This window comes from Lontra canadensis, unplaced genomic scaffold (assembly GCF_010015895.1).
Source record: "Lontra canadensis isolate GAN:19392208 unplaced genomic scaffold, GSC_riverotter_1.0 scaffold16, whole genome shotgun sequence".
Classification (NCBI taxonomy): domain Eukaryota; kingdom Metazoa; phylum Chordata; class Mammalia; order Carnivora; family Mustelidae; genus Lontra; species Lontra canadensis.
The window spans coordinates 20,176,821-20,203,083 of NW_022631010.1; the positions used below are offsets into that span (position 1 = coordinate 20,176,821).

General features: G+C 42.5%; 1 protein-coding gene and 1 pseudogene across 2 annotated transcripts in view; both read left to right on the forward strand.

Annotated features, from left to right (window-relative positions):
• DTD1 (D-aminoacyl-tRNA deacylase 1) overlaps positions 1–26,263 on the forward strand; it is a 178,215-nt gene that overhangs the window by 57,038 nt on the left and 94,914 nt on the right. The gene's annotated exons all lie outside the window — the stretch shown is intronic.
• On the forward strand, positions 2,386–3,189 carry LOC116868675 (annotated as a pseudogene).

Here is a 26,263-nt window from a genome sequence, read left to right on the forward strand (position 1 = left end):
GATGGAGTTAAGATACTTATGCTTCTGTTTCTCTGAGGTATTTATTATGAACACAGCCTATGTTAGCAACAAAGAAGAATTTTTGGTAGAACCAGCTGACCCACTTATTCAAGGCTGGGACACTGGTTAGCAGTTGAAGATGTGTACAACATGAGCCTGCGCTTTGAGAAGTAGCACTCTGAGGCATGGGATCTGGTTCAACACTGGCTTGCTGTGTTACCTTTCTGTATAGAAAGTAGATAAAGTGCCTGGACTGGTATCTCTGGCACATTTTAGGCGCCAAACACAGAACTTTATAACTCTGTTTACAATATCTGGGATGTCTGGATGAATACTTTCTTTAAAAAAAGAAAATCGGTGGGTTGCCTGGATGGGTTAGTAGGTTAGAGTCCCTTTGGCTCAGGTCATGATCTTAGGGTCCTGGGATCGAGTCCCACATTGGGCTCCTTGCTAAGTGAGGAGCCTGCTTCTCCCTCTGCCTGCACTCCCCCTGCTCATGCACTTGTGCTCTCTCTCTGACAAATAAATAAATAAAATCTTAAAAAAAATTGATGGGGTGCCTGGGTTGCTCAGTTGGTTAAGTGTCTGCCTTGACACTTGATCATGACCGGCTCAGGTCATGATCTTAGGGTCCTGGGATGGAGCCCTGCATCAGACTTCCTACTTAGTGGGGAGTCAGCTTCTTCCTCTCCCTCTTTGGCACCCACCCTGCCTCGCTTGTGCATGCACATGCTCTCTCTCTCTCAAGTAAATAAATAAAATCTTAAAAAAAAGAAAATTGGGGTACCTGGATGGCTCATTTGGTTAAGCCTCTGACTCTTGATTTCAGCTCAGGTCATGATCTCTGTGTCATGAGATCGAGCCCCACATTGGGCTCCACAGTGGATGTGGAGCTACTTAAGATTCTCTCCCCTTCTCTCTCTGTTCCTCCCCTCCTTGGCTCTCTCTCTCTTTCCAAAAAAAAAAAAAAATCTGTAAGTACAGGTAACTCAAATATGCATGGTTGCTTTCTTCAGAAGAATTTAAAATTTCAAAATAAGGTCTTTTTGTGTACCCACGAGAAAAGTGGAACAGACATCTTTCCGGGATATTGTCTGATGTGTCAGATCCTGAGTTAGGTGCTGAATAGCTTGACCAAAAGCAGCACCTGGTGTTGGCTTGTACTTTTGGCCCTGCTGTCATCACTGTGACTGCGTGGGCTGACATGGGCTGGGGGAAATGGTAGGGGGCGCTCGAAGATTTACTTTATTTATTTATCATAATATATATTACATTTATATTTTATATAATATGTAATTAATTAATTGATTAGCTTTATGGACTCTTTCTTCCCTCCTTCAGGAGCAACTACATATCCATGTGATGGATATGTATCTATTTATGATGTTTCTATTTATGATGTTTAATTTCTCTGTTCTTGTCATATCAACTAAGCCTGAAAATGAGATCATTTAAACATCATTCTTTTAAGTTCATGCCTAGGTTTCTTTAGTTTTTTTAAGTTTCATAGGGTTTCTTATGACTAATTAAAACAGTACTTTTAAAGACTTCTTTACTTAGCATAAAATACTTTTTCTTTATTTTTTTATTTTTAAGGATTTATTTGAAAGAGAGAGGATGAGTATATGTGAGTGTGTGGGGGTGCAGAGAAAGAAGGAGAGGGAGAATCTCAAGCAGACTTCCCACTGATCACAGAGCCCAGTTCGGGGCTCGATCTCATGACCTTGAGATCATGACTTGAGCTGAAACCAAGAGTTGGACGTTCAGCTGACTGAGCCACCCAGATGGCCCTAGCATAAAAGACTTTTTTTTTTTTAAAGATTTTCTTTATTTATTTGACAGAAAGAGATATCACAAGTAGGCAGAGAGGTAGGCAGAGAGAGAGAGAGAAGGAAGCAGGCTCCCCGCTGAGCAGAGGGCCTGATGTGGGACTCGATCCCAGGACCCTGAGATCATGACCTGAGCCTAAGGCAGAGGCTTTAACCCACTGAGCCACCCAGGCACCCGCATAAAAGACTTTTTAAAATCAATGCTCTTTTTTTTTTTTTAAAGATTTTATTTATTTATTTGACAGACAGAGATCACAAATAGGCAGAGAGGCAGGCAAAAAGAGAGGGGGAAGCAGGCTCCCTGTGGAGCAGAGAGCCCAGTGTGGGGCTCAATCCCAGGACTCTGGGATCATGACCTGAGCTGAAGGCAGAGGCTTTAACCCACTGAGCCACCCAAGCTCCCCCAAATCAATGCTCTTTTAACAACTTCAAGAAAACTGCAAAGTGTTAAAAAATATATAAATTCAGGAGACATAAAGAGAAAGTGAATTTGATTAGATAAAAATTAACCCTTCTTATACCATAAGGAAATTTAGAAGATAAAAATTAGACAAGGAGAGTCTTTGGCTTTCAACTTGGAGGAAGCCAAGGTGCACCTTTCTTTTGTTGTCCCAAATCTTGGTTCATCCGACACCAGCTGCCCAAGTTCAGCCCTAGTGAGATCAAAGTCATGTACCTGAGGTGCACTGGTTGGGGAGTTGATGCCACATCTGCCCTGGCCCCCAAGATCTGTCCCCTGGATCTGTCTCCAAAAATGGCTGGTGATGACATCACGAAGGTAGTCAGTGATTGGAAGGGTCTGAGGGTTATAGTGAGACGGACCATTCAGAACAGGCAGGCCCAAGTTGAAGTGGTACCTTCTGCCTCTGCCCTGATTATCAAAGCCCTCAAGAAACTGCCAGGAGGGCGCCTGGGTGGCTCAGTCGTTAAGTGTCTGTCTTTGGCTCAGGTCACAATCTCAGGGCCGTGGGACTGAGCTCTGCATTGGGCTTCCTGTTTGGTGGAGGGCCTGCTTCTCCCTCTCCCACTCTGCCTGCTGGTGTTCCCTCTCTTTTTGTCTCTCTCTGTCAAATAAAAAAAAAAAAAAATACCCTGCCAAGAGACTGAAAGTAGCAGAAAAACATGAAACATAGTGGAAATATCACCTTTGAAGGATTGTCAACATTGCCGGACAGATGTGGCACTAATCTGTAGCTAGAGAGTTCTCTGGAACATGAAAGAGATCTTGGAGACTGTCCAATCTGTGGGCTGCAATGTTGATGGCCGCCACCCTCATGACATCGTAGGTGACATCAGCAGTGGTACAGTGGAGTGTCTGGCTAGTTAAGAAATACAAAGGAAAATATTTCAATAAAGGATCATTGACAACCAAAAAAAAAAAAAAAAAAAGAAAGTTAGACTAGGAGAATATATTTTCAACATTTTTTTTTTTTTTGGTCTCACAACATCAACTTTATTTGTATAAACAAAGATATCATGGGAGTAATTTCCAAAGTGGTGTCTCCCGTTTTCAACATTAAAAAAAAAAGATTTTATTTATTTCTTTGACAGAGAGAGAGGGAGTGCACAAGTAGGGGGAGGAGCAGGCAGAGGGATAGAGAGAAGCAGTCTCCCCACTGAGCAGCGAGCCTGATGCGGAGCTCAATCCCAGGACTCTGGGATCTTGATTTGAGCTGAAGGCAGCCACTTAACTGACTGAGCCAACCAGGAGCCCCTCAACATTTTTTTAAAAAGATTTATTTATCGTAGAGAGTGAGAGCATGCATGAGCAGGGGCGTCAGAAGGAGAGGGAGAGAAGCACACTCTCTGCTGAGCGTAGAGCCCAATGCGGCTTTTGATCCCACACCCCCAAGATTATGACCTGAGTTGAAATCAAGAATCAGGCACCCCTGTTTCCAACATTTTTTAAAAGAATTTTTAATTGAGGTAATTACAGATTTGCATGCAACTGGAAGAAATAATACAGCAAGATATTGTGTACCCTCCACCCAGTTTCCTTTATGGCAGTATCTTGTAAAAGTATGGTATAATATCACAACCAGTACATTGATTCAGTCCACACCCATCTTTAGGGTGAGTGCTTTTTTTTTTTTTTTTTTTTTTTGCCTATGGATGTCCAATTGATCCAGCACCATTTGTTGAAAAGGCTGTCTTTTTCTCCATTTTTATGCTTTTTGTCAAAAACCATTGGACTTGCTTGTATAGATCCATTGTTGGGTTCTGTTATTTTGTTCCACTGACCGATGTGCCTGTCCCTCCACCACTAGCACACTGTCTTGACTACTATAGCTATATAGTAAGCTTTAGTATTGGGCATAGTGATTCCTTCCATTTTATTCTCCTTTCCAGCCTTGTTTTAGTTATTCTGTGGCCTGTGCTTTCTCAAATAAATTTTAGAATAAGCTTGTCTGCAAAAAACTAAGCTGGAATCTTGATAGGAATTGCATTAAACGTGTACATCAATTTGCAGTGAATTAACTTTTTTACTGTGTTGAGTCTTCTGATGCAGAAACATGGTTTCTCTCTCCATTTATGAAATATTTTCTTTTTTACGAACAAATATCTAGTACTTGGAATCCATAGTGCACTTCTACAAATCAATAATAAAAAATAAAAGCCAAAATTCTATAGGAAACTGGGAGAAGGCTATTTTCAGGCAATTCTCACATGAAATACAAATAACTTCTAAGATTTGAAAAGATGCTCAATCTTACTGGTGTTCCAGGAAATGCAAATTACAAGATCCCATTGCTGTGTATGATTAGAAAGGTAAAAATAAAATGGGATAATAGTATCAATTGATAAGTATAAGAAAATGGGCATATTTTGATGTAGTCCCAATAGTTAATTTTTGCTTTTGTTTCCCTTGCCTTAGACATACCTAGAAAAATGCTGATTTTTCAATAAAAACAGCTGATATGAGAGAAATTACTGCCTGTGCTCTCTTCTAAGATTTTTATTGTTTCAGGTCTCACATTTAAGTCTGTAATCCATTTTGAGCTTGTTTTTGTGTATGATGTAAGAAAGTGGTCCAGTTTCATTCCTTTGCATATAATTGTGCAGTTTTCCCAACATTGTTTATTGAAGAGACTATCTCCTATTGCATATTATTGCCTCCTTTGTTGAAGATTAATTGACCATATAAATGTGGGTTTATTTCTGGACTTCTGTTCTATTGATCTGTGTGTCTGTTTCTGTGCCAGTACCATGCTGTTTTTATTACTGCAGCTTTGTATTATATCTTGAAATCTGGAACGTGGTAGTTCCAGTTTCGTTCTTCTTTTTCATGATTGCTTTGGCTATTTTGGGTCTTTTGTGGTTGCATACAAATTTTAGGATTATTTGTTCTTGTTCTGGGAAAAGTGCTGTTGGTATTTTGATAGGGATTGCATTAAATGTGTAAATTGCTTTGGATAGTATGGACATTTTAACAGTATTTGTCCTTTCAGTCCATGAGCATGGAATATTTTCTGTTACTTTTTGTCTTCAGTTTCTTTCATCAGTGTTTTATACTTTTCACAGTATAGGTCTTTCATCTTTTTGGTTAAGTTTATTCCTAGGTATGTTATAATTTTGGGTGAGATTTTTTTTAAAGATTTATTAATTTATTTTAGAGAAAGAGAACGTGTGTGCATGTGCACAGGTGGGAGGGGCAAAGGGAGAGGGAAAGTGTAAACTCTGGGCTGAATGTGGAGCCTGATGCAGGACGCAATCACACAACCTTGAAACCGCAACCTGAGCTGAAACCAAAAGTCAAATGCCCAACTGACTGTGCCACCTAGGCAGCCCTGTTTAGGGTGCAGTTGTAAATGGGATTTTTTCTTAATTTCTCTTTCTGTTGTTTCATTGTTAGTATATAGAAATGCAGCAGACTTCTGTACATTGATTTTGTGTCCTGTGACTTTAATGAATTCATTAATCATTTCTAGTAGTTTATTGATGGAGCCTTTAGGGTTTTGTCTATATGGTATCATGTCATTGCAAATAATTGAAAGTTTTACTTACCAGTTTGGATGCCTTTTGTTTCTTTTTGCTGTCTGATTGCTGAGGCTAGAATTTCCAGTACTGTGTTGAATAGAAGTGGTGAGAATGGCTACTGTTGTCCTATTTCTGATCTTAGGGGAAAAGCTTTTAGTATTTTACCACTGAGTATGATGTTAGCTGTGGGTTTTTGTTTTTTTTTTAATATATGCCTTTTATTATGTTGAGGTATGTTCTCTCTAAAATTACTTTGTTGAAGGTTTTAATCATGAATAGATGTTGTATTTGTCAGGTGCTTTTTCTACATCTGTTGAAGTGATCATATGGTTTTTATCCTTTCTTTCATTTATGTGATGTGTCATGTTGATTGATTTGTGAATATTGAATCACCTTCATATCCCAGGAATAAATCCCACTTGATCATTTTGAATGTTTTTTTTTTTAATATATATGCGTTTTCTTTTAGTAAACTCTACCCCCATCATGGGACTTAAACTCAGGATCAAGAGTTGCATGCTCTGTTGACTGTTAGCCAGGCACCCCTGACTTTTTAAAATATATTGTTGGATTTGGTTTGCTAGTATTTTGTTGAGGATTTTTGCATCTATGTTCATCACTGATGTTGGCCTGTGACTCTGTTTTTTTTATAGTTTCTGTATCTGGTTCTGGTATCAGGGTAATGCTGGCTTCATAGAATGAATTTGGAAGTTTTCCTTCCTTTTTGATTTTTTTTTTTGAATAGTTTGAGAAGGATAGATATTAACTCTTCTTTAAATGTTCCTCGGATCAAGTCCCACATCAGGCTCCCTGCTCAGCAGGGAGTCTGCTTCTCCCTCTGACCCTCTTCCCTCTCATGCTCTCTCTCTCAAGTAAATAAATAAAATCTTAAAAAAAAACAAAACAAAACAAATAAATGTTCAGTAGAGGGGCGCCTGGGTGGCTCAGCGGGTTAAAACCTCTGTCTTCAGCTAAGGTCATGATCCCAGGGTCCTGGGATTGAGCCCTGCATAGGTCTCTCTGCTCAGCAGGGAGCCTACTTCCCTTCCTGTCTCTCTGCCTGCCTCTCTGCCTACTTGTGATCTCTGTCTGTCAAATAAATAAATAAAATCTTAAAAAAAATGTTCAGTAGAATTCCCCTGTGATGCTGTCTGGTTGGTATTTTTTGATTACTGATTCAATTTCATTGCTGGTAATTGGTCTGTTCAAATTTTTTATTTCTTCTTGGTTCAGTTTTGGGATGTAATATGTTTCTAGGATTTTATCCATTTCTTCTAGTTTGTCCAATTTGTTGGCATGTAATTTTTCACAATTTCAGTTATAGTTCAAAATATTTCAGTTGTTCTCATAATCCTTTGTATTTCTGTGGAATTGGTGGTTATTTCTCCTCTTTCATTTCTGATATTGTTTGAGTTCTTTCTCTTTTTTTTCTCTTTTTAATGAGTCTGGCTGAAGGTTTATCAATTTTGTTGATCTTTGCAAAGAAACAGCTCCTGATTTCATTGATCTGTTTTTTAAAAATTTTCTATTTTATTTATTTCTGCTCTATTCTTTATTATTTCCTTCCTTCTAGTGGTTTTGTGTTTGTTCATGCATGTTTTTCTAGCTCCTTTAGGTGTAAGGTTAGGTTGTTTGAGATTTGTCTTGCTTCTTGAAGTAGGCCTTTTTTTGCTATAAACTTTCCTCCTAGAACAGCTTTTGCTGCATCCCATGGATTTTGGAACATTGTGTTTCCATTTTCATTTGTCCCCATGAATTTTTCGATTTCCTCTTTGATTTATTGGTTGACCCATTCATTGTTTAGTAACATGTTATTTAACCACATATTCATGGTCTTTCCAAATTTTTTTCTTGTGGTTGATTTCCATTTTCATAATGTTGTGGTCAGAAAAGATGCATGGTATGACTTCAGTCTTTTTTATTTTGTTGAGACTTGTTTTGTGGCTTAATGTGTGATCTCTTCGGGAGAATGTTTTATGTGCACTTGAAAAGAATGTGTATTCTTCTGTTTTAGGATGGAATGCTCTGAATATATCTGTTAGATCCACCTAGTCCAATGTGTCATTCAAAGCCATGTTTCCTTGTTGATGTTCTTTTTGGGTGATCTATCTACTGATGTAATGGGGTGTTAAAGTCCCCTATTATTGTTGCATTACTATTAATCAGTTCCTTTATGTTTATTATTAACTTTTATGTGTTTGGGTGTTCCCATGTTGGGTGCACATCTTCTGCTTGGATTGTTCCCTTTATGATTATGTAGTGACCTTCCTCATTTCTTACTGCAGTCTTTGTGTGTGTGTGTGTTTTAGTCTCTTTTAAAGTCTGTTTTGTCTCATATAAGTATTGCTACCCCAGCTTTTTTTTTTTCCACTTCCATTTGCGTGATAAAATGCTTTTCTTTTCCTTCATTTTCGATCTACATATATCTTTAGCTCTGAAATGAGTCTCTTATAGGCAGCATGTAGATGGGTCTTGCTTTTTTATCCATCCTGTCACCTGGTGAAGACTTTTCAGAAGGCATTTAGCACTGTTGATCAAAATTGAAAGCAGACAGGGGCACCTGGGTAGCTCAACCGGTTAAGTGTCTGCCTTCAGCTCAGGTCATGATCTCAGAGTTGTGGGATCGAGACCTGGATCGGGCTCCTTGCTCAGTAGGGAGTGTGCTTCTCCCTCTGCTTGGCTACCCCAGCTTGTGCGCTCATGCTCTCTCTCTCTCTGACTAATAAATAAATAAAATCTTAAAAGATAGAAAAACTAGAACCAGACATAAGTGGACTGAGCAATTTCTCTTCTTTGAGCCTCTTTTTCATAAGTCTGTGCACATGTGCATGAAGGTATTTGTATGAGGGGGCTCAATATGGCGTTATGGAAACAACCAAAATGCTCATCAGCAGAGGAAAGGTTAGAAAAATCATATCTCATTTGTAGTGTAGAATAATTTGCACCATTTAAAAAGAATGAAGCTGACCAATTTGTACTGGCATTCAAGTTAGGTAAGAATAGGAAAGAAGTCAAATTATACCCTCCTTCCTTTTTTAGTACTACTTTGCTTTAAAACAGATATAAACTGGCCATCTGCTTGATTCTGACTTCCTTGTCACATTGTTGAACTGATACAGATGCTTCAGATAATTACACTGTGGCTCAGGGAGTCTAAATTACTGATAAATTAACTTTGTTTTTATGGCTCTTATCTTGAAGTCATTTTTACTGCTTTCATTGTGTACCAAAATGGGGAATAAATGTCCAGGGCCATGGGGAAAGGGCCATGCCACAGGCAGGAACTATGTGTCTCTGGCTATGTTGAGTACTCTTGTCCTCTCAGTGCCCTGGCCCTTTGTAGTCCTGCTCAGATCAGAAGGGCATTGCTAACCTCTCTGAGGAATGGCCTTTTCTTTGACAAGGTCTTAGTAGGGCTGACATCTGAAGAAGTCTTATTTTCATGATGCAGTTGGGAGTAAAGTTTCATGAAAGGTACCTATATAACAGTTGAGCAAATGCCTTGATCTGTGTGCCCAGCACAATGAGTTGATCATTAAATTTAATAAATCACAATATTTATTTTCTTTCAAAAATACTTTAGAACAGAATTGCTTCTGTGACAAGAGCTCATTTCCTGTATGTTCTTTTCCATTTAAAAAATATTTTATTATGAATTTTTAAGACAATTAAGAAGGAATAAGACAGTGAACATGGTATATCCACCTCCCAGCCTAAGAAGGTGGGTTCTTGAAGCTGTCCCAGTGAGGGGATGGCTGGCCATTTTATTGCCCATTGTACTAGTGCTTTCTGATTAACATTGGTGTCTGGGGTTTGGCTCCACTCTGTTGTGGTGGCACTTCCATAGCATGGCCCATATTCCATAGTGATGCATTGCTGGATGAGAGACTGGGCTGGGGATCAGACTCAGAAAATGGCTTCTTGTGATTTCTTTGGTGGTGAAATTTCATATTTAATACAGGGTTTATAGAAAGCTGTCACCCCTGCTCTTGCCAAAGCTGTTGAAATTATGGCACCCTTGAGCCAGTGAGACTCTTACCCTTTGCAGTGATGGAATCCAAATCTGATCCCTTTCCCTCACCTACCTTCCTGCCTTCCTATCCACCATCTCTCTGTCTGTCCATCTGTCCTTCTGTCTGTCCATTCATCCATCCTGGCATCCCTCTCATTGATTCAGTATTCTTGAGTATCTACTGTGTTAAGGCTCTGTGCTTGGCGAGGCCAGGCTGTTTAAGTTCTGCTTAGAGCAAAAAGGGCAGCTGTAGATCACTTTGGACCAGCCCTGCTTGTTATTCTGCATCATCGTGTGGTCCTGCAGGGGTTTCAATGTGGAGTCCAGCGGGGGAGCCATGCTCTGCAGAGGTGTTGGAAGTCCGGTGTAGCGCTGCTCACGTAGGCCACACTGCCCAACACGTGGTTAGGACTGACACTGTGGTTGTTGGAGTCACACTTCTAGTGGCAGTCAAGGTAGATGCCCTTCAGTGAGAAGAACTGCTCAGGCCAGATGGAGTGCTTATGTTTAGGGTTGGTGTGGGCTTATTGGATGTATTCTCATCAATGAAGATCTCAGGGCTGTTAATGCATTGTAGGTCAGCCTTCTTTGAGAGCTAAGGGTTGTGGGTGAGCATGTGTTTCTCCAGCAACCTGGTCTGACTGAAGTGTCCTTTGCAGACCACCTTTGTGTACAAGTTGTTCCCTGTGTCCCAGGAGAGAGGAGCAGGTAATTCCTAGCCCATTTTTTTTTTTGAAAGATTTTATTTATTTATTTGACAGTGATCACAAGTAGGCAGAGAGGCAGGCAGAGAGAGAGGAGGAAGCAGGCTCCCCGCTGAGCAGAGAGCCCGATGCGGGGCTCGATCCCAGGACTCTGGGATCATGACCCGAGCTGGAGGCAGAGGCTTCAACCTACTGAGCCACCCAGGCGCCCCTTCCTAGCCTATTTTAAAAGTTTTTTTAAGAGAGAAATGTCCAGGGTGCTATGGCAGTGTGCACTATTGTATATATATTAGTGGGTGTGTGAGAGAGAGAATGGAGAGAGGGAGGGAGGGAAGAAGGGAGGATATATGTATGGATGAGAGGACATAGGACAGTTCAAGGTAAGAGACAGGTTTTTGCAAAGACACAGAGAGAGCATAAGCATATTAGTTATTTATTGCTGGGCAACAAAATACCTCAAAACTTAGTGGCTTACAACCTTTATTATCTTCCATTGTTTCTGAGCATCAGGAATTCAGGAACAGTTTAGCTGGGTGGGTCTGGCTCAGAGTCTGTGGTGGGGTTGCAGTCAGGATGTCAGTCCAGGGCCACCGTCATCTGTAGGCTTGACTGGGGCTGGAGGGTCTGCTTCCAGAGTCGCTCACTCACATGGCTGGCAGGAATCTCAGTTCCTTTCCCGATGCCTTTTGCTAGAGCTACTTGACTGTCCTCATAGCAAGCTGCCAGCTTCCTCGGAGCAAGTGATCCAAGAGATCACTTCTGTGACCCAGCCTCACTGGTCATTTCACATTCAACACCTGCCACTGCTGTTGTGCAGTGGCAGGCCCATGCTGAGATTTCACAGTATCCTGTTGGCCACACAGGCCAGCTGTACCTGCTTTGTGAGGGGGTTGGGGGCTACGTACGGGCATGTATGCCAGGAGGCAAGGATTATGGGGACGCTCTTGGAAGCCGCCACCATAGCATGGTCCTGACTCTGAAGCTGGTTTGTAGGCCAGCAAGGTGGGTGGTTACAGCTGTGAGTTGGGGGAGCTGATTGGTTTGGGAATCCCTGTACAGACGCTGGACCCTGCTTTAAGCACTTTCCATTCTATCTTCAGAGTCCTGGGGAGTCCTAGTAGGATTTTAAGCAGGCAAGTGACATGCTCAGTATGCTTTTCAGTCTATAGCTCTGGTAGAGGTGTGCAGTGTGTTGGAGTGGGAGGCAGATGTGTGACCCAAGGCCTGCTGGTGGTGGTCTGTGTAGAGGCTCTGTAGTTCTTATACTCCCTGGAGCATCTGGAGCTGGGTGAGAACCCCAGCTGTGGCAAATCCCGCCTCTCCCTACTTCCTCCTCTGTAAGGGAGACTCGGGCACAGGCTGGAGGGGCTGTAGACTTAATAAACCAGTGGCCTCCAGAGTGGGCCGTGGGGGGGAAAAGTCATTTGGAGTATGGGAAGTAAATATTACCATTTTATTTATCTGTATCTCCTTTTTAAAAACGTCTACTTTTAGGACGATTTTTTGATATCCTTAGTGTGTGAGCACCACAGTGAGATGTATGTAACTTACAAGTTAGTGAGTGTGTGCCACGGGGGTACATGCCCCACCTCTTCTACCAATAGGGTAGATGATCACTGAGTTTCAAGACCTCTGCTAAGAGGGAAGCTCATCCTGGGGCGTGGGACAGGGTTGGCACCTGTGCCCAGTGTCTCCCTCTAGGACTGGGTGCTTTCACAAAGGCCCTGGCACACCTCAGCACCGCCCTCAGGAGACCTGTGCCTGCTTAGCCATCTCTGTGGTAGCTGGCTTGTCCTGCAAGCCCCTAGCGATTGCCCCTTGTGACCTGGGTCACTTTAGGGATGGCATTCTCAGGCATCCTCTGGCTTCAGAGTCATACCTGCATTTACATCAGGCTCAGAAGTGTTGGTGGTTCTGCCTTGGCCGGTCATTTGGTTTCTCTGAGGACCCCTGTTGCTTTGTAAAACAAGGGTGGTCCTCCTTTGCTGGGTGCTTTGGGGGAAGGACCTCATGCAGTGCCTGGCATGTAATATTCTTCTGCCTTCCCACACCCCACATTATGCACAGTAGGCCAGTACGGACTGAGGATTCCTTCCAGACGATGTCTCAGGTCAGGACTCCAGAGGGTTACCACGACCCCTTCATTTAGGCCCTGAGGCCCCAAAGACACATTGAGTTCCAGGAAGGTCCTGGCTTACTCAGCTTGGTTACACATCTCCTGTTTGGTGCTCCTGAGTTAAAAACATGAGAAGTGGGGCGCCTGGGTGGCTCAGTGGGTTAAAGCCTCTGCCTTCGGCTCAGGTCATGCTCCCAGGGTCCTGGGATCGAGCCCCATATCGGGCTCTCTGCTCGGCAGGGAGCCTGCTTCCTCCTCTCTCTCTGTGCCTGCCTCTCTGCCTACTTGTGATCTCTGTCAAATAAATAAATAAAATCTTAAAACAAACAAACAAACAAAACAAAACATGAGAAGTAGCTTTGATAACAAAGTGAAATGTCCTTAGCAGTTGGGAACTCTGTTCCTGACGAGCAGCAGTTTCTCGTGTTTGATGAAGTGTACCCGTCCTTTGTAGGCTTTGTGTGCAAGACTTACTTTGTAGTCTGAAATTAAAAAAAAATTAAAGTCAATTCTCATAGTCTTTTCAGTAACTTTGAAGTATCCTTACAAAATAATACAGCTGGTCTACAGGGCATATTTTTGTAATCCGTTGCATGTTATTTGCAAAATGTATCTTTTTAACCTTTTATTTTGAAATTATTTTATTTTATTTTATTTTATTTTTAATATTTTATTTATTGATTTGACAGAGAGAGATCACAAGTAGAGAGGCAGGCAGAGAGAGAGAGAGAGGGAAGCAGGCTCCCCGCTGAGCAGAGAGCCCGATGCGGGACTCGATCCCAGGACCCTGAGATCATGACCTGAGCCGAAGGCAGCGGCTTAACCCACTGAGCCACCCAGGCGCCCCTGAAATAATTTTAGATTTACAGAAAAGCTGCAAAATAGTAATGAGGAGTTTCTGTACACTCATCTGGCTTCCTCTAATGTTAACATCTTACACGAGTCTAGCACCGTTACCAAAAGCGAGAAATGAACATTGATACACCATCATTAAGTAATATTTGGGCGCCTGGGTGGCTCAGTTGATTGAGCGACTGCCTTCGCCTCAGGTCATGATCCCAGACTTCCAGGATCGAGTCCCACATCAGGCTTCCAGCTCCTTGGGGAGTCTGCTGCTCCCTCTGACCTTCTCCTCTCTCATGTTCTCTCTCACTCATTCTCTCTCAAATAAATAAATAAAATCTTAAAAAAAAAAAAAGTAATCTTCAATTGTTACTTGAATTTCCCTGATTTTCCCACTAGTGTGTTCCCTTTTGTGTTCCAGGATGCCGCACTGGGGTTTGTCATGTCTCTTTGGTCTCTTTCATTGTGGAACAGTGCCTCAGTCTCTATGTTATGGAAATGTGTAAATCTGACTTTGTAGAAATCCTTTGAATGTAATTTTGTTTTTTCCTCCAAGTCCTTGGTTGCCCCCAGCTCTGACTTGGCTTCTGTTGGGCCACAGCCGGTTAGCTGGCACATAGTACTTACTCAATGAATGGTAGCTCCTGTTGTTTTGATGATAAATGCGACATGGTCATTAGTATGCCACCAGTGTTCTTTAGTTACTTTTAGAACTTATCACTGGACTCCTTATGTGACACCTGTGGGTGAAATGCTTTCTGGTTTGCTCAAGATTCAGGCTTTCCAGTGCAGGTGTGAGATGCAAAAGTGCCTCAGACTGTGTGCTGTGAGCCTCTGTTTCCAGTCTCAGGAGATCTGGTGCAGTAGCAGGGGCTGATTTGATGTTCTCTATTACAGATGTGTTGTGCACCTACGAATCCATACCAAGCCTGAGAAAGCCCAGATCTCACTGTTCAGGTTTGTGTGTGATAAACTGCACTGTCTCTGGGGAGCCTGACTGCTTATAAGGTGGCCTTTCCCCAGACTATTGGGTGCTCTAGAAATGTATCTGGGCTGTGGAAGGACATATATGCAGAAGTGGCACTTGGTGTTTACAGACGATGACAAAGAATCCCTGTCTTTTGAGGCCTGATATTAGGTGTCTATATATAGTAGTGGAAGGTAGATGGTGGGGGATGGGGTGTTGTTTTATTCTAGAGTTCTCTGTAAAATTGAATTAGTTACCTGGATTCTGGAGTTGTGACCAACTTTTTGGGTATTTAACTCAAGAATCCCAGAGTGTTTGTGTGTATGCATGTGTGCATGCATGTACACATGAGACAGGCACACACATACACACATACCCATAGGGAGACAGAGACAGAGGTCTAGGTGTTCCTAGGACTGAGGGGGTTCTCAGGGATGTGGGCCTTTCAGTGCTGAAACTGGGACGATCTCAGGCAAACTGGGATGGTTGGTTGCTTTTATAAAGGATCTGCTTGGGATAGAAGATAATGGGGATTGCTGACACCTACAAGATGCCCAGGGGCAAATTTCTAGCCATAATCTTCTGACATTTGCTCTGTCCCTTAAAAAAAAAAATATTGGGGCACCTGGGTGGCTCAGTGGGTTAAGCCTCCGCCTTTGGCTCAGGTTACGGTCTCAGGGTCCTGGGATCGAGCCCTGCATCCGCTCTCTGCTCAGCAGGGAGCCTGCTTCCCTCTCTCCCTCTGCCTGCCTCTCTGCTTAATTGTGATCTCTCTCTCTCTCTCTGTCAAATAAATAAATAAAATCTTTAAATTCTTATTTAAAAAATTTTCTTATTATTATTACCAACACTTTATTATTCTTGTTTTATTAATTCCTTCCCTGTGTTTTGCTAGAGTTTTGAAACCGTTCCCTGATATCCTCTCATTTCTTTACATTTGATTTCATAAAAATAAACTTTTGTTTGGGATAATCTTGGATATCCAGAAATGTTGCTGAGAGTACAGAGGTCTGAATACCCCATATCGAGCATATCCCATTGTTACCAGTCTTACCTTTCCATAGCACATTTGTCAAAATTCAGAAATTGACATTGCTGGGGCACCTGGGTGTCTCAGTTGGTTAAGCATCTGCCTTCAGCTCAGGGCATGATCCTGAGGTCCTGGGATTGAGCCTCGGGTCATCAGGCTACTTGCTCGGCAGGGAACCTGCTTCTTCTTTTCCCTCTGGCTGCCACTGCCCCTGCTTATGCTCTCTCTCTCTGTCAAATAATTAAAATCTCTTTTGAAAAAAATAAATTGACACTGGTACATTACTGTTAACTAAACTCCAGGTTTTATTTGGATTTCTCCAGTTTTTCCATTTATATCTTCTTTCTGTCCCAGGATCCAGTCTAGGGCACCACATTACATTTTATCGTTTTTGGCCGTTCCTGACTTTGAGGGGTACTGGTCAGGCACCCTGTAGGATGGCCTTAAATCTGGGTTTGTCTCATGTGTTTTGTGATTAGAGTGGGGTTACAGGTTTTGGAAAGAGCATCCCAGAGGTGCAGTGCCCTTCTCATCCTATTAGGAGATATGTGACACCCATGTGACATCCCTGGTGACACAAACCTCGATCACCTGGTGGATGTCGTGTTGGCCAGGTGGCTCCACTGCAGTGTTACTGTTTCTCCCTTTCCCTCCTTGGGAGTGAATCCTGAGGCACAGGCCACCTTGAAGGGGTTCGGGAGGGTGAAGCCGTACTTCCTGGAGATGGAAGTATTACATGTATTATTTGTAGGGTTGCAGGACACCTAGATGACTTTGATTTTCAGATAAACAATGAATAACTTCTTGGTGTAAGTATGTCTCTTGCAGTATCTGAACTTCACATTTAACTGGGCATCCTTTATTTTGTTTAAGTCTGGCAACCCTAATTATTTGGAATTTTTCTGTAAGAAAAATTCGTCTCTTCCTCCACTACATTTGATTTTTAGTTTGGTTCCACCATCTTTTTGGTATGGTTGTCTTCCCACTTTCCGTCATCCTTCAACAGAGTTTGATATATTTTAGTGATTGCACTTTGTCTACTTAATTTTCTTTTAAAACGGCGTGGCAAATAATTGAGTTTGGCTCAAAAACGAATTACTGTGTGTGTTTAATCAAAAGATTTTTCTCCTTACATGAGCCAAAAAGCACATTAATTTCCAACCCTCAATAAATCAAACCCGGAGGTGAAGGAAACAAGAGATTTGTACTGAATTTCCAAGTGTGGATCATGGGAGGTGCAGGGAAAAGAGAAGCTGCTGTTCCTTGAGCAGCCCCAGGGGGCGAAAGCAGTAAGAGCGCTTGGATTCTGGCTGAACCTGGCAGTGTAAGGCACTTGTGATGGCTTACCATCTCTGACTTCTGACCAGGGTGGGAGAACGCTAAGTGGATGTGGAAATGAAGGTGGATTGGGGTGGTGGCAATGCCGAGGGGGATCAGTGTAGTTTTCCTTTTGAAAGAAAACCAGATGGCCTGTTTCCTGCATGCAGGGCACCTAGCCCCACAGAGGTGTTGCCTTTCAGCAAAGCGGCAGTTCTGCAGTAACATGCTTCCCTGGGGGCGCGGGGGAGGATGGGGGGTTAGGAGGGCTGGTGGGGGTTGTTCCCAGCATCCCAGCAGCTGGCTCCGGTCACACTGGGGCCACTTCCCTGCAGCAGCAGGTGTTCCTGGAAGCAGCAGGGGCTGCTCAGCCCCTTCTGGACTAGAGGCTGCAGCTGGCGCCAGGGACCTGACAAGCCTTCCTGGAGCCTGAAGGCCAAGCAGAGGGGAGGTATTGCAGCCTGGTGAACGGAATGTGGCTGGGCCCTGTTGAGGTTGCCTTCCTGTCAGTTCATTTGAAATGATGGAATTTTTTTTTTTTTAAAGATTTATTTATTTATTTATTTGACAGAGAGAGAGAGAGAGAGAGAGAGAAAGAGAAAGAGAGAGCGTGAGCGAGCACAAGTAGGGGGAGCAGAAGGCAGAGGGAGAAAGAAGCAGGCTCCCTGCTGAGCAAGGAGCCTGATGTGGGACTTGATCCCAGGATCCTGGGATCACGACCTTAGCTGAAGGCAGATGCTTAACTGACTGAGCCACCCAGGTGCCCCTAAACGATGACACTTGAGAGGGTTCATGTCACTTGAAGGGGGGATCCTGCCTGGCACACTGTAGGTGTGTGATTACAGGTTTGCCCGTCACATGAGTGCCCTTATTCTTTGTTCACATGTGGCAGCAGCTGTGACATTGACCTGTCTACTCACCTCAACCTAGCCCTGTCTCCCTCGTTAACATTGCCCATCACTTGTCATTGTTTGTCTAAATCCCTTTTCCCAACTATAGGGTCTCATTCCTGTCAGGTCTCCACAGAAAGTCTCCAGCACTCCTGGAGCTCTGATGCCCTTTGATTCGGGTACCTTCTCCTTTTTCCCCACCAGGATGGGGTTGCCCATGTCTCTTCCTCTTGAAGGGTCTTTTATGGAATCTTGTCTCTGGCAGCTGGCACAGTCCTTGGCCTATAGAAAGCTCTTGTTGGATATATGGGGAGTGAATAAATACCTACCTTAGGTTGAAATGATTTGTATATCCCAAAAAAGAAATACTTAAAGGTGCAAAAGTGCCCTGAGCAACTTATTATTATTTTTTTAAAGATTTTATTTATTTGACAGAGATCACAAGTAGACAGAGAGGCAGGCAGAGAGAGACAGGAGGAAGCAGGCTCTCCACTGAGTAGAGAGCCCGATGCAGGGCTTGATCCCAGGACCTCAGGATCATGACCTGAGCCAAAGTCAGATACTTACCCCACTGAGCCACCCAGATGCCCCCCAGGGTAACTTATTAAAATATCTGTACCCTTGTACAGTTAATGAATTTAGTCTTAGACTGCCAATTCTTTTGTCATAAGGAAACAAGAAACTTCACTTTTAACATAGCTTCCTCAAGGTATTACAAATATCTATGTTTGGTTCTTATAATCTTCTTGACCAGAACAACATATGTCTGTCCATGTGTTTATATTTTTTAAGATACCAGATGTCTGTAGTACAAGTTTTTATTATCTTTTGTCGAATTTTGTTTTGAAACTTAAAAACACATTTTGGAATATTGCTGTAGAAATGAGTGCTGAGTGCTACCTGATCATAGGGTTATATCTTGGCAAGCTCTTCTGAGTTTTGAATTTTCTTGAATTTCTGGTTATGGGATGCCAGCATGTGAAATACATGAATTGTAAATAGGGGGTCAGTTTCTAACAGCTCTAAAAAGGAGCAGGCAGTTATATTTTTGGTGAGGATTTTGGAAGTCGCGAAGGACAGCCAGGTTCTGCACCGTTTAGAGATGAGGAAGCCAGGCTGGGCACAGGGACAGTGGCACCATTTCTGGTTCCCCATTGTCAGGTAAAGTTCAGCTGAGCCCCACCTGTCAGCAAAGCACCAGCCTGGGGGTGGCCCAACAGCTCACGGCAGCCACTGTTCCACCTGTAAGCGGCCAGTGGCGTAGGAACAGAGCACTACATTAATTATTATGAGGTGTGACTTTCTGGGTTGGTGCCCTTCTATGTCTGGAGTCACAGTGGAATTGCTGAGTGAAATGAGCTATGGTGTCTCGTTTTTACACAGACCACAATCTCTTCTGAACTGCACCCTGTTCTTTTATGAGGAAACCTAAACAGCTTTACTTGCCTTTTCCAGATTTTCTGCTGCTTCTTTTTATAGCTGCACATGAGGTCACCAGAAGGTTTTCTTTTCAGCTTTAATGTTATCGACTTGAACATTGTTGCAGCTGTGGCTCCTCGTTTTCAGATACTTGTTTCCCTGAGTTCTGGGTAATGAGCATCTTGGAGGCACAGAGAGTCTCCCTCGGAACACGAGTGTCTTTGAGAGGTGTAGCTCACCTGGGGTGGCTCAGCTTCATCCTCATTAATAGTTAGGCGAGGATACTCCATAGAGCACTTGTTTTCAAACTTTATTAGTAGGGGACCCCTTTGTAGACATACAGTTATATGCCGAACAGCAATAAAACACCAAAGCAGGCTGCTGTGTGACGTGGGGACTGGGATAGCAAGACGATAGAAAGCATTGAGCTGTTTCTGCAGGAGGCACTGGGAAGGGGTGTCTCTGAGGCCACTTCTGGGGAGCCCTTGGTCACAGAGCCCAAAAGCCACAGCTCTGGAGTCAGGCATTTGTGGGCAGGCATCCTTGGTGCTGCCCACCTCTCTCCGGACAGCAACCCTCTGGGCTTTGGACCTGCATTTCACCAGAGGCCTGATAGTTCCGTGGGAAGTCAGTTAGTCTCAGCATTTCCTCTGCTGTGTTCCTCTTTTCCCTGTCAAATTCACAATCTGTCGCTGGTTCGGGCTCTTGGCACCTGCCCCTCTTCCCTGACCTCCTGTTTCTCCTCTGTACCCAGGGCCTGTTCATCAATGTCTTGGTCATAATTAAAACAGCATTAGTGGCTAGCATTGATGGAGCAGTCATGTTGCTAGGCTGCTGTGAGTGCTTCATTGTGTTATCCTCCTCACCCCTCACCTTAAACTCTTCGTGGGAGGTGCAGATGACCCATAGCTTCCATTTCTTGTATCACTGCTGAACTGGAGTTCACTTCTCGCCTTACACTGGAATTTTCTAACTGCCCCTGATGTGTCTGCAGGCCAAAGGTTTCTTTCTGTACCATGTCTTGCGTAGCAGGGTTTGATGAAATCTCTCCACCACTTTGATCTCAGCAGTCCCCTCCAAAAGTCCTTGTTGGATCCACTTCCTTTAGGTTAAGATCAAACTTGAGCCCAGTGCAAGTCTGTGTCTGTAAGTCTGGGTCCCCTTGCTTCCCTGTAGGGATTGTCAGCAAGAACACACACTTCTTTTCTTGTCCCCAAGGCCGTGCTCAAACTCTTCCCCCATATGGCTGCAAATTAGTGCATCTTCTTCCTGCTCTCCTTTCCTTGCATTGGAATGGCAGGACTGTCTGATCTGTGTATGGTGCTGGTGTGCACAGCCATCTGTTAGCACTTTCATTGCCTGGAAGTGTGCTCAGGTCATTTCCATTTGACTTCTCAAGACCTCATCCCTGTTCTGCAATTAAATTAGGAACTCTTTTTTATAAGAGAACCAGGACTTAAAAATCTCCCCAAACTCCCCATGACAGTGCACAGAGCAGGCAGTTGACAAATACTTGCTTTCTATTAGAGTCTTAAAGAAAATCATTCCTCAGGATGAAGCTTTGTGTCAGTGCATGCGAGCACGGTAATCCTGTTTCTCCAGTCTTGGTTCTTCATGAATATTCTCCAGGAGAGGCTTACTTAAGTAGAAGAACAAGAAGCCATTGGTGACACTTCCTCAGGTTTCTGTACACTGGGGACACTGGCATCATCATCATGAATTATACATTAATAGAAAAATGTAAGTCTGGGGTTCTGGCGGCATTCGTAAATAATTATTTTGCATCGTTTTTTTCTAATGTTTATGATGTGGACCAGTTCTGCAGATTCTTGGTGTAACTGTGGTCAATAGCCTCATGAAAAGGGGAACTGAGAATGGCTTTGTCCTTCCTTAGTAGTGCCCTGAAACAGTCTTCACTGTGTAAATGCACTTGATTTGCAAAGTACATGTTGACTTCTAGAACCAGGAAAGGAGGAAAGGGAGAGGCTGCCCCTTCACATGACATTCTTAGATCGAGGGGCTCTTTCTCATTCTGTGTTTATTTGGAGACATTGGTCTCATTACAGTTTAAATCTTGTTCTCTTACTTTTGCAGCTTATTTAATTGAGACCATTTCAATGAAAAAATGTTTAAAACATTGCAGTTATAAGGAATCTGGGGTCATGCAGAGGCCTTAATTGATCCTTATGATGAACGAATGACTGTGTAACTCCCTGGCGAAGGGCCTTCTTTTCATTATTTCTCAAGGCCTTTATCCCATCTCAATCAGCGTGGAACAGCTTAATGTTTTTGGCCCATTGCACTCTGAGTTATGCTACTTTTAAAGCTTTGACTGCATAACCGAGAGAGGCCGAAGCCAGAGTAAGCTGGATAGCATACTCCTGTGCTATTTATTGCATGAGGCAGTAAAAACAGCACCAACACAGTCCTTTGTTTTACTTTTTGTAGGCTCTGTCATCACTTTAATTGGTTGTTGTTAGAACAGATGTTTTAAAAGGAATATTTTGGCATGACTGTATTTGCTTACTTAATTTCTGATGACTTGCAGGACCTTTATATTTACATTTAAAAAAAAAAAAAAAAGAGCCATGGGCCATAGGCTCAGAGCAACCCCATTGGCCCTTTCCAGACCTGGTCCTGGGGAATGATAGTGAGGATCCCAGGGTGAGCTTTGCTGGGAAGAGTCTTGAGGGAAGGAACCATAAACTTGAAAACCCAGGGCCAGCATGCAGAAACCTCTCCATGTACAGTCAGTAGAACTTTCAGTAGCAATCCAAATATCAAACCATCTTGAAAGATGGCTTTTAAGAAATGCAAAAGTGAAGTTACCAGTGTTTTAAGGTAAACAGAATTTAAAAAGAAAATTGTCCACCTGTTTAGAGAGAGCTTATGAACCAATTAAAGCCTTTACAACAATGATACCTTTGAAAAGCATCAAACTGACTTCAGACTTGGACATGAGCTTGCTTCCTATGCTGTAGCTGAAGAATCCAGTGATTATTTTTGGTTCTTTGAATTTGGGCATTCATAGAAAAGCTAACTAACTTTCAAAAAAAATTGTTTCCACATTTGGGTCAAAATGTACTTTCTAAATTGCTATTTCATGATAAGGTTTGTAAAAATAATAATGTAGCTCAGTATTTTCAAGAATTTTAGATTCAGAAAAAGTCTCTAAGGATGAAAGTTTTATTTTAAGGGTTTTTTGCTTTTTATATGTTTGACTCCTCTTCTCTGCCCTTTTACAAATTTGAATAGATGGGGAAACTCCATTGGTTTATCCTAAAGCAGACAGCTAATAAGTAAACAAAACATCATCAGTGGAAGTGTCACGACGAATCCTGTGGTCTAGCAAATTTCCTTCTATAGTTAATTGATACATAAGCTAATTTGGGGCTTATGATTGTACAGAAAATGTTTGTTATGGTAAGCTAGCCAGACAGATGCTGCTCAACTTGTAATCAGAACTTCCTAGATGTAGAAGTCTCTTGACTCCAAGCCAGAAAGTGAACCTGTTCTTTCATCTAGCTGGGTTCTGCCTTACTCTTTTTCCCATTGCATGCGACTTGTTTGGTGCATAACAAGCATTCGGTAACTGTTTGCCCAATTAATGAGTTGCCAAGAGAGTTAACAAGTGACTAGATGTCATTTATACCTGGGGGGTGGCTTATTGCTGGGGCGCCACCTGCTTTCCACAGTGTTTCCATGATGTTACCATTATCTGTGAGTGTTAACTGATTGTCAGGCTGCTCAATCCTTCCAGTCTGTTTAAGCCCTAAGTTGAAATTCTGAGGTTTTCTTGGTTGGTGGTAGGACCTTTTGTTATTATGGGATATCTTAAACCATTTTAGATCAATGGATCAGGGACACCTGGGTGGCTCAGTTGGTTAAGTTTCTGCCTTCAGCTGGAGTCATGATTCCAGGGTCCTGGGATGGAGTCATGCATTGGGCTCCCTGCTCAGCAGGGGGCCTGCTTCTCCTTCTGTCTGCTGCTCCCCCTGCTTGGGCTCTCTCTCTCTGACAAATAAAATCTTAAAAAAAAAAAAAAAAAGAGCTCAATGGATCAGTCTTTTTTTTTTTTTTTCTTTTTTGGTATTTTGTACCCACCTAAGCATTTTAGAATTAATAAAATGTTAAACCGTTTCTAGGTTGAAAAATGCTACAAACCAAAGCACATGTAGAGTGCATGTATGAATCATATTTTCTTTTGTGATTGTTATTCATATTTACATGTTACTGGGGGAGAGGCTGGGAGGGACTTCCCTCTTAGCAGGTTGCTACTCTTACATAATGTAACAGTAAAGGTCTAAAGTGATGAAAATTGTTCCTGTCAAGTTTATGATTTTTGACCTTTATAGAATAACATCTATCTCAATTGATTAGAAAAAAAAAAAGGTAGTTTCTTTGAGATACTGTCACTTATTATTTTCAAAAGAGCTTTAATTCTTTAAATCCATGTCACATGTAAATTGACAGTAAAAGTTTCTTATAGGTTAAGAGAAGGTTATGCCTGGCATAACTTCTGTGGCCAACCACAGAAGTCTTTCTCTCAGTTTTTTTTTTTTTTAAAGACTTTATTTATTTATTTGACAGACAGAGATCACAAGTAGGCAGAGAGACAGGCAGAGAGAGAGAGAGCAAGGGAAACAGGCTCCCTGCTGAGCAAAGAGCCCGATGTGGGCCTCCATCCCAGAACCCTGGGATCATGACCAGAGCCGAAAGCAGAGGCTTTAACCCACTGAGCCACCCAGGCGCCCTCTTTCTCTCAGTTTGATGGCTGAGTGGGACTAGCAAATTTTTCAGCCAGGTGTATCGCCCAGCCCCTATGACAGCATTTATCTGATTGTTTTCTCCATAAAATATGTGTCCAAAATAAAATAAAACCCTACATTGAGATACTTTTCTGTATAGAATTCATAATTTAAAACTTTGTTTCATTTGTTCTAAATGGATACAAACCATTTCAGAATCACTTTTTCAAAATTATTGGTAATAAAGGGGAGGAGATGCCTAGTTTCTCTTATTAAATTACCAAATTAAGCGTTTCAGGGCTTATATTTTTTCTTGTATTTGGGTTGCTATTTTTCTGTTTTTTTTTCCATGTAGATTTATATCAGAGGTACTTCACTCATACTTTGGTAATTTTTTATTTTTCAGTTTGCTAACTTAATTTGATGATACACATATACATGGAAACCGTTACTATTGAAATATTCTGAGCAGTAATAATTTTATTGACTTGGAAGTCTGTGTTGTCTTGATTTCCAGTGGTTGCTTGCAGTATTTAAAGTAACCTACAACCCTGGGATCATCACCAAGTTTATGATTAGGAAAAAAGGGGGGGTGGGTAGGGTGGGGAGTGGAAAAAAAAGGCAATTTATATTACAGACTGCTTGTGGCATCACATAGAGAGGGAAGTTCACCCAAGTACCTTAGAATATGGTTGTAATATTGAGAATTAAAAATAATTTTATGTTGAGAGGACCTCAAGAGTGAAAATCGAAAAGCACCTGTGTGGCTCATTAAAGCCTCTGCCTTCAGCTCAGGTCATGATCCCAGAGCCCTGGGATTGAGCCCTGAATCGGGCTTTCTGCTTAGCGGGAGGCCTGCCTCCCCCTCTCTCTGCCTGCCTCTCTGCCTACTTGTGATCTCTGTCTATCAAATAAATAAATAAAATCTTAAAAAAAAACATAAAACATCAAAAAGTCCAAATGAACTTAAAAGTGCATCAAAGGAATTACTGGATGGCACACACCATTTCAAGTGTTCCTTTATGCAAGGTCCATTCTGTGGATTAGCCTGCAATCTGGGGCCACATGTGTGATCTTGTGGGACCCGGATTGATTGGGAGTGACTCTTTTTTGACAAGGTCAAGTGTGGTCTCCTCTAGGGAGGTGGTGTCCCTCTTCTACTTCCCCAGTTAAGAGTGTTCACCAAGTCGTATTGGAAGTTAGCTGACCTCCCAGGTGTCACCAGAGGAGCCCTAGACATGCTGGCAAAGCCCCCCACCCTCAGCCCCTGCAAAGTGAATTCTGAGTGGGTCATGTGGGTAGTACTAGCAAGACCATTTGTGTTAGTTATCTTGTGCTGTGTAGCAAATTGCCCCAAACTCAGCAGTTCAACATGACAGTAAATAGTCTTCCCAGGTTCTGTGGGTTAGGATTTGCTTAGCTGTGTGGTTCTGGTCAGGAGTTCTTTTGTGCAGTTATGGTCACAGTGTCAGCAAGACAGACAAGAGAGCCTGCTTCCTGGGTGGCCCTCAGAGGGCTTGGCAGGCTGGCTGCTCAAATGTCCTTGACAATTGGTGTCCCCCAGACACCTAGCCTCCGAAGTCACACGCTGTCATTCCTGCAGTAACCTGTTGGTTACCCACATGAGCCCTGTTCATTGTAACTGCACAAGGCCACAAATATCAGGAAGCTGGAATCACTGGGGAATTTCAAAGGCTGGCTGCCACACCATCCCAAACATACCTTCCTTTTGGTCAGATCAGTCCTGTTGTCCATTAGGAAGGTGAACAAAATGCTTGCTGAGTCCAGGCATTCTGTAATGAATCACATTCCGGGAGGCTTGCAGAGGTGGCTGCCTAGAGAAAAGCATCCTTGCTGAGTGTGTGGTGGGAGCGGTTTCTTCAAACGGTCTTTTAAAATCAGTGATAACGCTTAATATCTTTTAACAAAGAACAAGAAATTACCTTGATTCTACCTTCCTTAGTACCTACATGCTTTTAGTTTTTTTCCATGTAGTCCTTTTTCCTTTGCCTGTGTATAGTGCTTATCCCTCTAGATCTACATATATATTTACGAAATGGGATCACAGTGTACTGTTTTATTTATTTATTTATTTATTTAAAGATTTTATTTATTTATTTGACAGACAGAGATCACAAGTAGGCAGAGAAGCAGGCAGAGAGAGAGGAGGAAGCAGGCTCCCCGCTGAGCAGAGAGCCCGATGTGGGGCTCGATCCCAGGACCCTTGGATCATGACCTGAGCGAAGGCAGAGGCTTTAACCCACTGAGCCACCCAGGTGCCCCACAGTGTACTGTTTTATAACCTGATTTTTCTACTTCTAATATCATGGACATTTTTGCATATCTTCAAATACTCTTTTTCAAGCTCACTTTTAATGGGAGCCTACCACTGTGTCATAAGAGGTAGTCT